This window comes from Amphiura filiformis, chromosome 10, assembly GCF_039555335.1.
Source record: "Amphiura filiformis chromosome 10, Afil_fr2py, whole genome shotgun sequence".
NCBI lineage: Eukaryota > Metazoa > Echinodermata > Ophiuroidea > Amphilepidida > Amphiuridae > Amphiura > Amphiura filiformis.
The window spans coordinates 1,621,851-1,633,704 of record NC_092637.1 but is presented as its reverse complement, the minus strand read 5'-3'; positions in this window follow the sequence as shown (position 1 = coordinate 1,633,704).

Sequence of the window (11,854 nt, the reverse complement as noted above, 5' to 3'; positions counted from 1 at the left end):
GGTCGCGGCCTGCTGGGCTTGATTCATTGTCACCCTAAAACACGTTCTTGGCCCAAGATATTTCCAAAATTAAGGCAGCAGCTTCTTATTAGGGTTAAAAGCACCTGTTTCTGTGCGTTTACTTGTTTAGGGGTAATAATTGCATCAATTACTTGGTTGGGGAAAAGACGACTACTTGTTTAGGGTAGCAAATCGCGCTACTTATACTGAATTGTTTAGGGGTGCAAATTTCAGTCTCAGAAATACTTGTTTAGGGTGCTTTTTGTGAGTCCATGGACGCGCTATAGTGGCCCCGGGACATGTTAGTTTGGTGCCGCCATGTCTGTCCTTGCAGGTTTTTCACCGGGTGCTCCGGGTTTCCTCATGCCTCTAAAATTGGACTTCTACACATATCCCTATCCTATTCGGTTGATATCTCTTTAATGTCTTAGTTTCTGAGCACTATTGGGATTTGCTTGGCTTCTACCGAATGTATAAACAAGGCAGTTCTCGAACCACGAGTCTCGCCAGCTTTCGCGACCGCCTGCTTTCCTGATTCCTACAAGTAAATGAACCTGCAACAACCCATATGGTGACCCCGAAATGACCTTCCAAAAATATCACCCTCTAAATGTTAAATGTACCCACAAAGTTTCATGCCCATAGTAATTTGACCTCATCTGACCCCTGGATGACCTTGGATGACCCCAAAATGACCTTCCAAACATGTGGCTCTAAATGTTGACTGTACCCACCAAGTTTTATGCCCATACGAGTTTTTAGTAATTTGACCTCAGATGACCCCTGGGTGCCATTGAAATGACCTTCTAAAAATTTGGCTCTAACTGTTGACTGTACCCACCAAGTGTCATGCCCATACAACAGTTTTGAGTAAGTTGACCTCAGATAACCCCTGGGTGACCCTGAAATGACCTTCCAAAAATTTGACTCTAAATATTTACTGTACCCACCAAGTTTTATGCCCATATGACAGTTTTTAGTAAATTGACCTCAGAAGACCCCTGTGTGACCTTGGAATATCCCGAAATGACCTTCCCAAAATTTGACTCTAGATGTTGACAGTACCCACCAAGTTTCGTGCCCATACGACAGTTTTTAGTAATTTGACCTCAGATGACCCTGGATGACCCTGAAATGACCTTCCAAAAATTTGGCTCTAAATGTTGACTGTACCCACCATATTTCATGCCCATACAACAGTTTTTAGTAATTTGACCTCAGATGACCCCTGGGTGACCCCGGATGACCCCAAAATGACCTGAAAATCCAACCAGGTCGAGAACCACTGGTCGCGCTACTCCCCACCAAGTTACGTCACTGTACCCCATACGGATCACCAGATAATGTGTTCAGAGGGTATTTTGCTTGTTACCTTCTGCCTTACCCCTTTCTACCACCGTACTGCCCGTCCTGCCCATCCGCACTTTCCCCCATCACTGAGCAGCTCAACACACTTGCCCGTATCACTGATCAAAATTGCAGCTCGATACGTCAAAGCATGGCGAAATACAAAGCCTGAGGGCAACTTAATCCAAATTTCAAGAAAACATTTGACCTCAAATGACGTATGGTGACCTTGAAATGACCTTGAAATTATATGACACAACTTCATAACATAAAGACCTTCATACTTCACCTGTGGCCCAAGTTTCCTTCATCTGAGAGCATTTAATCAAAACTTTAACCAAAACTTTAACCAAATTGTCACATACACACATACACACATACAGAAAACTGATTACATATTCTGCTGCCTTATCAGGCGAGACAATAAATAAATATTGAAATGTTGAAGGAAGTGCATTTTCGTTTTCGGTTGAGTCATGTAAATTTCTGACATGAAAATCTGATGTACCGTTCTTGAGTTATTACCAAAAAGGTCATAGGTCAAGTGTTGACTTCTAAAGCGTCAACATTTTAAACTTGCTCCGATCTTGATGAAAATCGTATTAAAATCTTCGTTTAGATAAATGATCTTAAACAGTGCTAGTACAGTAAGCAATATTATGTAGGATGTTTCATAACCTAGATTTCGCATCAAAATATGTCAATCTGCGTGTTTACACTGAGCACTCTGTATTTTTATTCGGTATTACCCGGTAACCCACAATCCGATTCAGGCAACAACCACCACGTTTCTACAGGCGCTTAAAATAAGGGTTGCGGTGTGTACCGGAAGGACTGAAAGTATTTTCCTGACCCCAAGCTGCTTTTAAGGTCACGATGTGATACATGAAATCAACACAAAAGATGTTCAACACCCAGCAACCGTTAACCGTTGTGTTTCCACTGGCAGAAATAACGGGTGTCACACCACATCGTCTACCTCATGAGGTGGATCACGGTTGCCGGGTGTCCACACCGCATCACTCTGAACCGATCTGTTTCCACTGGGCACATTAACCGGTAACACTCTAAACTAAACCACATTACCCGCCAACCGTTCCCCAGTAGAAACACGCAGATTGAACATAGAAACCCACTGAACTTGACATGTTTTGATGTATACATAATTAATGAAACATCCTCACATGTTGCTAACTAGCAGGGCCGGATTTACCATAGGGCCAGATGGGGCCAAATTTTTGGGGCCCCCAAAATTTCCCCGTGCAGTGTGCATCGTCTATTTTAGCCGAAAAACACCATGTTTTGGGCCAAAATAGGGTTCAAGAATTGCACAATTTTGCGCGCTTTGCGCGCACTGGCTTGTTATATAGCAATATTCATCTTCAATTTGGACTAAAATAGTCTAAAATTGAATTTTTTCGCGCGTTTCGCGCGCAAATGTCCTAGTAGAATCTAAAAACTTGGCCACTTTAGTGCACATGCCTTCCTCACGGTGCGTTTGGGGGCCTCAAAATTTTGGCCTGGCCCAGGGCCCCCAAAAAGGTAAATCCGGCCCTACTGACTAGCATTATTTAAAGGGCATTTCGTGATCCACAGCCTCATCCCCCACTTTTCTCAAAAAAGTTGAGATTTTTATATCACTGGAAACCTCTGGCTACATAATGTTTATGTACAAAATATTTCTTGCAGATTAATTCGTTTTGCAAAGATATCGTGAAATTTGAATTTCGTTCTGATGCACCAGAACGAAATTACAACGCATTGTCTATGGAGCAGTGTAATACACATAATCATGCATAATTCGCAAACGCAAAATCGGAATCAATTGAAATTTTGGGAACAGGCTTTTTTCGTGGATATGTACTGAAAAATGTCATAAAAAGAGGATGCTAGGATCACGAAATACTCCTTTAAGATCATTTGAACAATATTTTGTTTTGGGAACAACAAAGTTTGTGTACTAGGGACTTAGAAAAATACATCATCTGGGTACATAGGAACAATATCTGCGCACTGAAAATTGACTTTAACTTCCACGGCAACTTTGTCAATTTCATGTTTCCATTTGACAACACTAAAGCGTAATGAAACACAATTGTTTTCTTTCTTTCCCCTCCTTTTCAATCTCCCCTTCCCCTCCTGTCCCATATTCCTTCTCCATATTATCCCTTCCCTCTCCCCTTTATCTATCCACGCTCTCTCAAACTTTAACCCTTCTTATATTACCCCACTCCCACTCCAGGGCACTCCAGTTTTCCCCTCCCAAATGGCATTGTCAAGATTTTTTGTTAGGAGGCCGTGGGGAGGCGACCTTCAAGCGGAAACATTATTGACAAAAATGGGCAAAAAATGCCCAAAACGTACTATATCACGGCGGCCAGTATCCAACAAGTATGAGGACAAGATGCCGTACTATCACGCTGACTTTCGTATTCGGCGAGGAGGACGATTTCGACCTCCTGGTTGGTTTACAAACAGAGAGGTAGACAAAAGACCGTTCCGCTTGTCCAAACACTCAAGTATCAGAAGGATGGTCCACAATAGCGTGATTCACGTAACATGAATAGGGATTAAAAAGCTGTCCCGTAGTTCATTATTTTAGCCAAAAAAGACAAAATTTTAGCCTCCAGAAAGGTTCGTCCAACCGTATAACAGGGTTTATATTTTCTTCACCCAAAGGGGTTTTGGCACATAATACAATAATAAATCGTTTTGTGTAAAATGTTGAGTGCTTTAGCTGCTATGAAATAGCTAAGTCTAAACTACTTATTGCTAAAAAAATCGAGTAAACTTTCCATGTTCCTATTTGTCTTGTTCGAATGCTCCTTTGAGGTTCGATTACTGGATTACAAAATGTCTGGTCAGCCCTCCCAGAGTCCCAAGTATGCCTATATAAAGACCAGTACCTGATTATCCGGCTATTATTTTGGCGGCAGACTCATCCGAGATATGCCTTCCGCATAGAATTCAGTATCTGACAAGTTGTTTACTAGTAGATACCGCACTTTGTATTCGGTACAAACTAATTCAAAAACAAAAGAGCACGTCGCGAGAGTAACAAGGAGCTATCTATTTAGTAATTATAATATAGGTACTGCTTTTTTACTTGTAAAATGAGGACAGAAAAAGACACAAAGTAGGTTAACACCACATATGGGTAATAACCCGGTTTATCACATTGTAGTTTTGCAGACATGATATTTATCAAGCCGTCTGAGATAGAATTGCTAAGGATTATGCTGCGAACAATGACTTTATAAAGTATCGTTTTTACTTCACATGTTGTTCTCGTTTCCCTGATATAAAAACATTAATGATTGTTTTATCCTTTCTCTCTCTCTCTCTCTCTCTCTCTCTTGGTGGTTTTCAAAAGCATGCATTTTCCAAACGCACGATCCATATAAAAACTTAAATTTAATATCTGGTGTTTTCAGGTTAAATAATTCAATTGTGGGTTTGGAGACGGGCATTCAAACACACAAGAAACAGACATAGAACAGATGAAGACAAATCATTTGGTACATCATGTATGTACTCCGATGTCGTCATGACTTTTATTTTACTTGTCAGAGCAGTTTGTGATTAAGAAAGGGTTTCAGACGTAATAATTTAACATTTCCAGAATTTTATATTTTCATGGCCATATTTGGAATCAGCATGAAAAAAGCATTCAAACAAATACATATTGGTTCAGTGGTTCTTGAGATAGCTCTTAATGTTTTGACAAATAGCTCAAAACTTGGGACTTTTTTTATGTTGAAGCATATGGCTAGCTGAGCTCGGAATTGTGAATGATTGAAAAAGTGTAACGGATTACCATGACGTTCAAATACCTCATCAATCTTACTTGTGTTAATGCAAATGTACAATCCACCAATGAAGATAACATAGGCGTAGATCCCGGGGGGGGGGGATAATATTTTGCCAGGGGGATGGTCCATACAATCATCCCCCCCAATGTTGACGCCTGATAATGGGTTTCTGACCAAATTAACCTCATATTTGCCCATTTTAGCCCCCAAAGTGCAAATTTTCGCGCGCTTCGCGCGCATTTAATCTACTTTTACACCATATTTCATCAGTTTAGCTTCAAAATAGCAAAATGTTCGCGCGCTTCGCGACCATTTATATCATAAACTAATTCTGTCGCCAAAGGGTGCTGGATTGACTATACTTCAAGATTTTTTTCCAACTTCATCCCCTCCAATGTCAAAAAGAAATCTACGCCACTGGAAGATAAATCAGTCAATAGTAAAGACGTGTTGGAAGAATACGAGTTATGCAGAATGGGTGGGAGAAAGGGTAGATATTACTTTATAAATATAATACAGGGTGTCCCTGAAAGAACTGTATCGTCGGAAATGTACTTGTTTGGGTATTTTAACGCAACACCTAAACATAACTAATAAATACTTGGTGTGGTTGAGAAATATCAGCTATCACAGCTATAAAAATTTACTCAACCATTCTACCAGTGTATATGTATTCCCCCTAGAGGATTTGGGACCGGAGACCACTGGAGACCGGAAAGTTTTTCCCGCTATCTATGCTTTGTATATTCTACAGAGCTAAAGCTTTGTGGAATCCGTTTCCCCCTTAATCTAGATATTGGATTTCCATGGTATTGTTGTAGTTTTCTCACTAGAGACCTTATCAGCACCACACAATCTTTAAAATGTTGGATTATATAAAGGGTATGGTTAAGGTACAAAACGTTTCAATAATATTAAAAAACTTGCTGCAATACATTCTAACAAAATGCAATTTCAGAGCTGACAAAATATTTTTGCAACATTGCATTTTAAAAATGTAGTTGTAGTGTGTTTCATACAAACGTTTCAAACTCATGAGACCAAAATGCACTTGGCACATTTATAAAGAACATTTTTGTGTTTGCTGTCCGAGTCGGTGTCCTGGTTGCATATTTTCTTCAGAATCCCCGAAGATGTGGTGATGTTTAAAACTATTGTGTTTTTCTCCAGGGCCACTATAAAAACAAAATACATTATCAGATAGGCGAGGTCTACTTGTTCTCTGTTGACAAGTTGGAAATACATTTCACTCGTCAATTTGTTGTATGTTGTATTTATAGGTTCATCTTGTCAATAACTGTTTGATGGGAATTAACACTATCGGTTTTTGGTCACATGCCTTGATAGTTTCATGCTGCTAGGCGGCACTTCATCAGACTGGCAACCTTGCTGCTTCTCAGAACTTCTTTCCTGAAGTTACCGCCGTAGGTGGCGCTAGAAACAAGAACACCATGAACAGAGAGATAAAGGAAACTATTTCTTACATTTTCGACTAGATTCTAGCGCCGCCTACGGTAGCAACTTCCGGAAAGAATGAGGTTGCCAGCCTGATGAAATGCTGCGAAGCAACATGAAACTGTAACATGGTATGTATGTTACCAAAAATGGATTTAATAGTATGAATTCCCATTCATTTATTTATTGTAATCAATCAAAACGTTACCTATTATAATACTAGGCTTACGCAATATAGATGAGTTTACCTCAATGATTATCAACAAAGGCATGGGACTGGTATATCGATATGCTTGAGTGAATAGCCTTATTGTGATGTGGCAGGAGTTTTAAAGACAAAAGCCATGAACAAAATATAATGCGCGCATACTGCCAGGCAAAAAAAACAAAACAATGGAAATTGTGATGATGCGTGCGCATACTGCCCGGCATTGACGTCAAAAGTCAACTCATCTATATTCTGCTACCTTTGCCACTGCATTATCTTTGTACCACTGTAGGATATCACTCCCTACTGCATGTTAAATAAAAATTATGCTCCCCATTTTGAGCATGCAATATGATCAACTTTGATGCCCGCAGATGTTGCCCCAAAACTATAAATATCTGATCTATTATACCGTGGGCTTATTTTAATATGCATCCCCCGACATTAAAATTAATCAAAACGTAACACTTGCCATGTTAATTGAGACGACAATAGCAAACCTTTTATTAATTTCTTTACACGTTTATAATCATTACTGTGACATAATAAGGTTATAAAAATATTATATCGAGGATCCAGAACCAAAAAGCCGTAACTCACTATGACCAGCTCTCACACACAATGAGCATGAAGGTGGCCATTAACTTTGAGATATCCAGATTTGAGATCCCTTATTTTAGGTGGGATAAACCTTATTTGATACACTTTATCTCTATGCCAAACATATGTTACAATACACTGTAGCTTGGTCTTCAAAAATCAATATTTCCTCCAGAATTTCTTTTGTTTTCTATTTTTTCATGATTAATGGAATCCTGGCGACTCATTTTGTGGGAGTAGGTGATTGTGAGTTAAGGCTCTCTGGGTCTCAACCCTTGATATCAATGTTTAGTTTAGAGGAGCAAATCGTTGTTGGGCATGAAAAACCTCTACGTGTCATTGGCCCCTGAACATGTTTAAAGCAAAATCTCCAAGCACTATGTTTTTAACTGACATTACTGCTTTATTGCTTTACATTTGACCAAGAAAATGAATTTCATAGCAAAAAGGTGTATCTCTGAATTGTGCTGAGTTCAACATGTATCAATTGACTTTTAGTAGGGATAACCATCAAAACAAAATTTCATGTTGCCCCTATTGCTACAATATATTGTTTAGAAGTATTTTGGTGGTTAAATGGTCAAAATCGGTCAAAAACTTTTCGAATTATGAATTTTCAAAGTTTCCCATTCTGACCTGTCATTGGAACGAAATAAAATGACATGGTCCAAAAATATCAATTGGGAGCAAAATTGGCATAAGCATATATTTACCATTATATATTTCTTTATTTTAACATATATGCAAACATGAAACAAGCATATTGTGAAAGTATAAAACGGGTTTCTTATGAAATGGCACTTTACTAGTCAATGGCATGAATTATTTTTTCAAACCGAGGCATTGAAATCATGCATTTAGAGAACATTTTGCCAAAAATCATCCAAGATGGCCGATATGGCACAAAATCAAAATTGCACTAAGTCCAGGTAAACTTTTTTTTTCACAACCAAAAATTTCAATGTTATTGGGTTTAATATGACCAATTAGTAGGTGTATGCAAATTAAATCTTAAGTGTCATTGAAGGTCATTGACTCATTCACAACAAGAGAGGTTATCCACTTCACTCATCATGCTCATGTGTGACTTCTAACAAAAGGTGCTGGTTCCCGTAGTATTCCTCATTCAAAACAATTCAATACATGACCTCGGAGTTACCTGCATGACTTTCGCGGGCTATTTTGAAACAGTTATGGTTGCACATTCAGGTACTTCTTTTGAAAGTTCTAAACAAGGTATAGCCAGCAGCAAGTTGTATATGGTACAGGCCTAAATATAAGAAAAGGTTTAGGGTTGAAATCAGGTGAAAAATACATCGAATGGGCACGAAACTTCACATTTATGTTCAGAAAGGTGTCTTCTTAGCATGATTCGAAAGGAGTATGGAAATTCCAAAGGGAAGCTGGTGATTTCATTTGTAACTCGAGATCTACTTGTTCAATTTTTTAATGATAGAGGTATTACTGGCAACTCTGCCAAATTACAACTCAGTAGGCCACGTTTTTCACCTGAAATTAATGACATGAATATTTTGTGCCATTCTTGAGCAGTGCTGAACTCAGCCACTGGCAATAAAGCGCACTGTGGCGATGGACCAATTTTGACTCGCACTTACAGGAAAATGAAATAAGTTATGTTGCTGTAATTTGCAAGATAGTTACAAAATATAATTGGTATTAACTTCCCCAATTTTTACAGAAAAATATTGAAAAATAAAAGAATGAGATTAATTTAGAAATGTCTGTGCAAGCAGTGCACAGTTGAGCTCCCTGCATGTCTATGGGAGTGTTCTAATCAAGTTGATGGCTCATTGGTCATCCCTACTTTTAGCGCGACTATGCTTAAAATAGGACCGGGTCAGTGGCTTACTGAGTGTCAGTGCCACAAGTACAAATGAGGTATTTGCTACCAAATGACGTTATAATATCATCGAGATCCCCGCATACATCCCAGGAAACACAAAAATTTAAAACGCTATAAACGTGATATGGTTTTGGTAAATACTTTTAAATGTCGGGTAAGGTTGTGCAACAGCTCCTTTAAATTGTTTTATATGAAAATACACTCAAACAACATTTAAAAAAATATTATCACAAAATATTTTTGGCATACATTTGCTGAAAAACATTTTGTGTTTGCTGGGATGCTTATTCCAACACACACTTAGTTAAGACACCTTGATATCTTTCTTGTAACACACACTTATTTAGTTTAATTATTGGGTTTATAAAATATATATATATGTACAAAAAAACAACACTTCACATTATTATCCCGATTCAGACATACTGACAAATCACCCCAGATAACTATGAGCCATCTTTTTTGAATTATAATTTCAGAGGGCGACATCCTTTATTTCTTCTCCCTATGAATTCAAACGGGCAGTATTAACAATGATTAACGGCACTCAAACATATTTCTATTTGGTGATGTCACATCTTGGAGAAAAGGTGAGGAAAATTGTTGGGATCTGACACTTGTCAGTTTGGCGTAAGAAATTATGAAGATTTAACAAACTACAACTTCTACCATGAGCACCTGTTTATCGATGCAACGACTGTTATAAATTTCTTAAAACCTGAGTTAATCAATTCATAAATGTACAGTCAAATACAGTACCACCACATATAAATAGCAAATCAAACAAGTGGGAATTCAGCCTTATATATCCAGGGGCGGATCAAGTATGGTCAAGGGGGGGAAGAGATAATATACTATACAGTGTGCAATAAGTGATTGCCCACTTCCCTTACATATACCTTCCTGGCGTAGAAAGATGTGTGAAAGTACAAAGAAGCACTTAATTGGCTGCACCCAAAGGTAAGCTGCATTGTGCTTTTTACTGCATCAAAATAGAAGCATATTTAATAAAGTTATGTTAATTTATGTAATAAAAAGGTAATTACATGTATACCGGAAGAAGAAGGTTATTGATACAGCAAGTGGGGGTGTATTGTGGGGGTGTGTTCTGGGTGTGCCGGTGGGCATTGGTGGTGTATAGAAGCATTATAGGCCCACACCCAGTATGTTCCCACAAACCCACCTCATGCATGTGGACCACAAAAACCAAACCACAAGCACCCACACACCCCTAGACCCACACCCACCCCCTAATGTAAGCACATGCCATCAAACATTTTTCCAGAGGTACAAACATGCATAATTTTGAACATAAATTGGTATAACTTTGTCAAAATTCTGTCAATTTTGATGAAGTAAAAAGCAATGTACAGATTATAATTTGGTGCAAGCACATAACATGTTCTAGATCCGCCCCTGGAATCCCAGTACTTTGAGGAAAATACTAACACTTATGTGACCATCCACCACAAATAAGCTGTAAAGTTGGCATATAACTGTTTGAAATATTGGCAAGCTAATTCTCCTCAAAATAAGCTTGATAATGATATATTGCGTGTCCGTTATTTTTTGCTAGGAAGGTATTAAAAAGTCAATCAATAGAGCAATTCTTCTGAGCAATTCTTTGTTTTCCACTGTTGATTGAAACATTCAGTGGAATGCATTATTGGATCAAGTTTGCGGACATTTTGGCCCCTGTGGTGGATGGTCACATAACTCCTGAGAAGACTCCGCAAGGGTATGAATATAATTTTTTGTTTTTCACACATTCAAATAAAGAATACAGTCATGTTACCTATCACATCAAAACCGACCACTTGTCGGCTGGCTTCGTTTTGCAAATAACAATGAAAGAATATCAGAAAAAATAAAGAAAGTTATAAGAAATTTGATCCTTTCATACTACATAAAACTATTCTTCTGTATCTGAAGTAAGTTAAAGCTAAAAATTGCTCTTCAACCCAAAATTTAATACTCAATTTTCATTTCTAATGACAAGTGGTTGTTTTTAATGTAATGGGTCATATTATTTTGTCTAATATAGAGTCAGTTTAAATAGCATGACATACCACATCATAACATAAAACATGTTTAACTTGATGTTACCATACATGTATGTAACACGATCTGGTCCATGGGGGCCAAAGGCGGTAAATTTGAAACTGAGATAAAGGCTAAAATATGGAGTCAAAAACAATAACAAAATACACATCACAAAGCTTCAGAACTCCAGAACTAAGTATGCTAGACCTTTGGTGTTTTCAGTAAATGATAGCCTATTGTATGTTTAATGTAATAATTACAGCAACTTAATTTTCAACAATTCCTCCTTTGGCCCCATGGACCAGATCATGTCATCACATGTACTGAAATCCCAGTAATTAGTTATCTTTTGCCTATTATACAGTAGCATAGTCAGCGGTGGAGCAGGTGGGGGCTGAGTGCCCCCCAATTAAAAATGAAAGAGAAAATTGTCCCTCTGACAAAAAATGTAAATAAAAAGGGGCAAGGAGACAATTTTTCATCAAAGTTCACCCCGATCATGGGCCAATATAGTGTAAAATACCA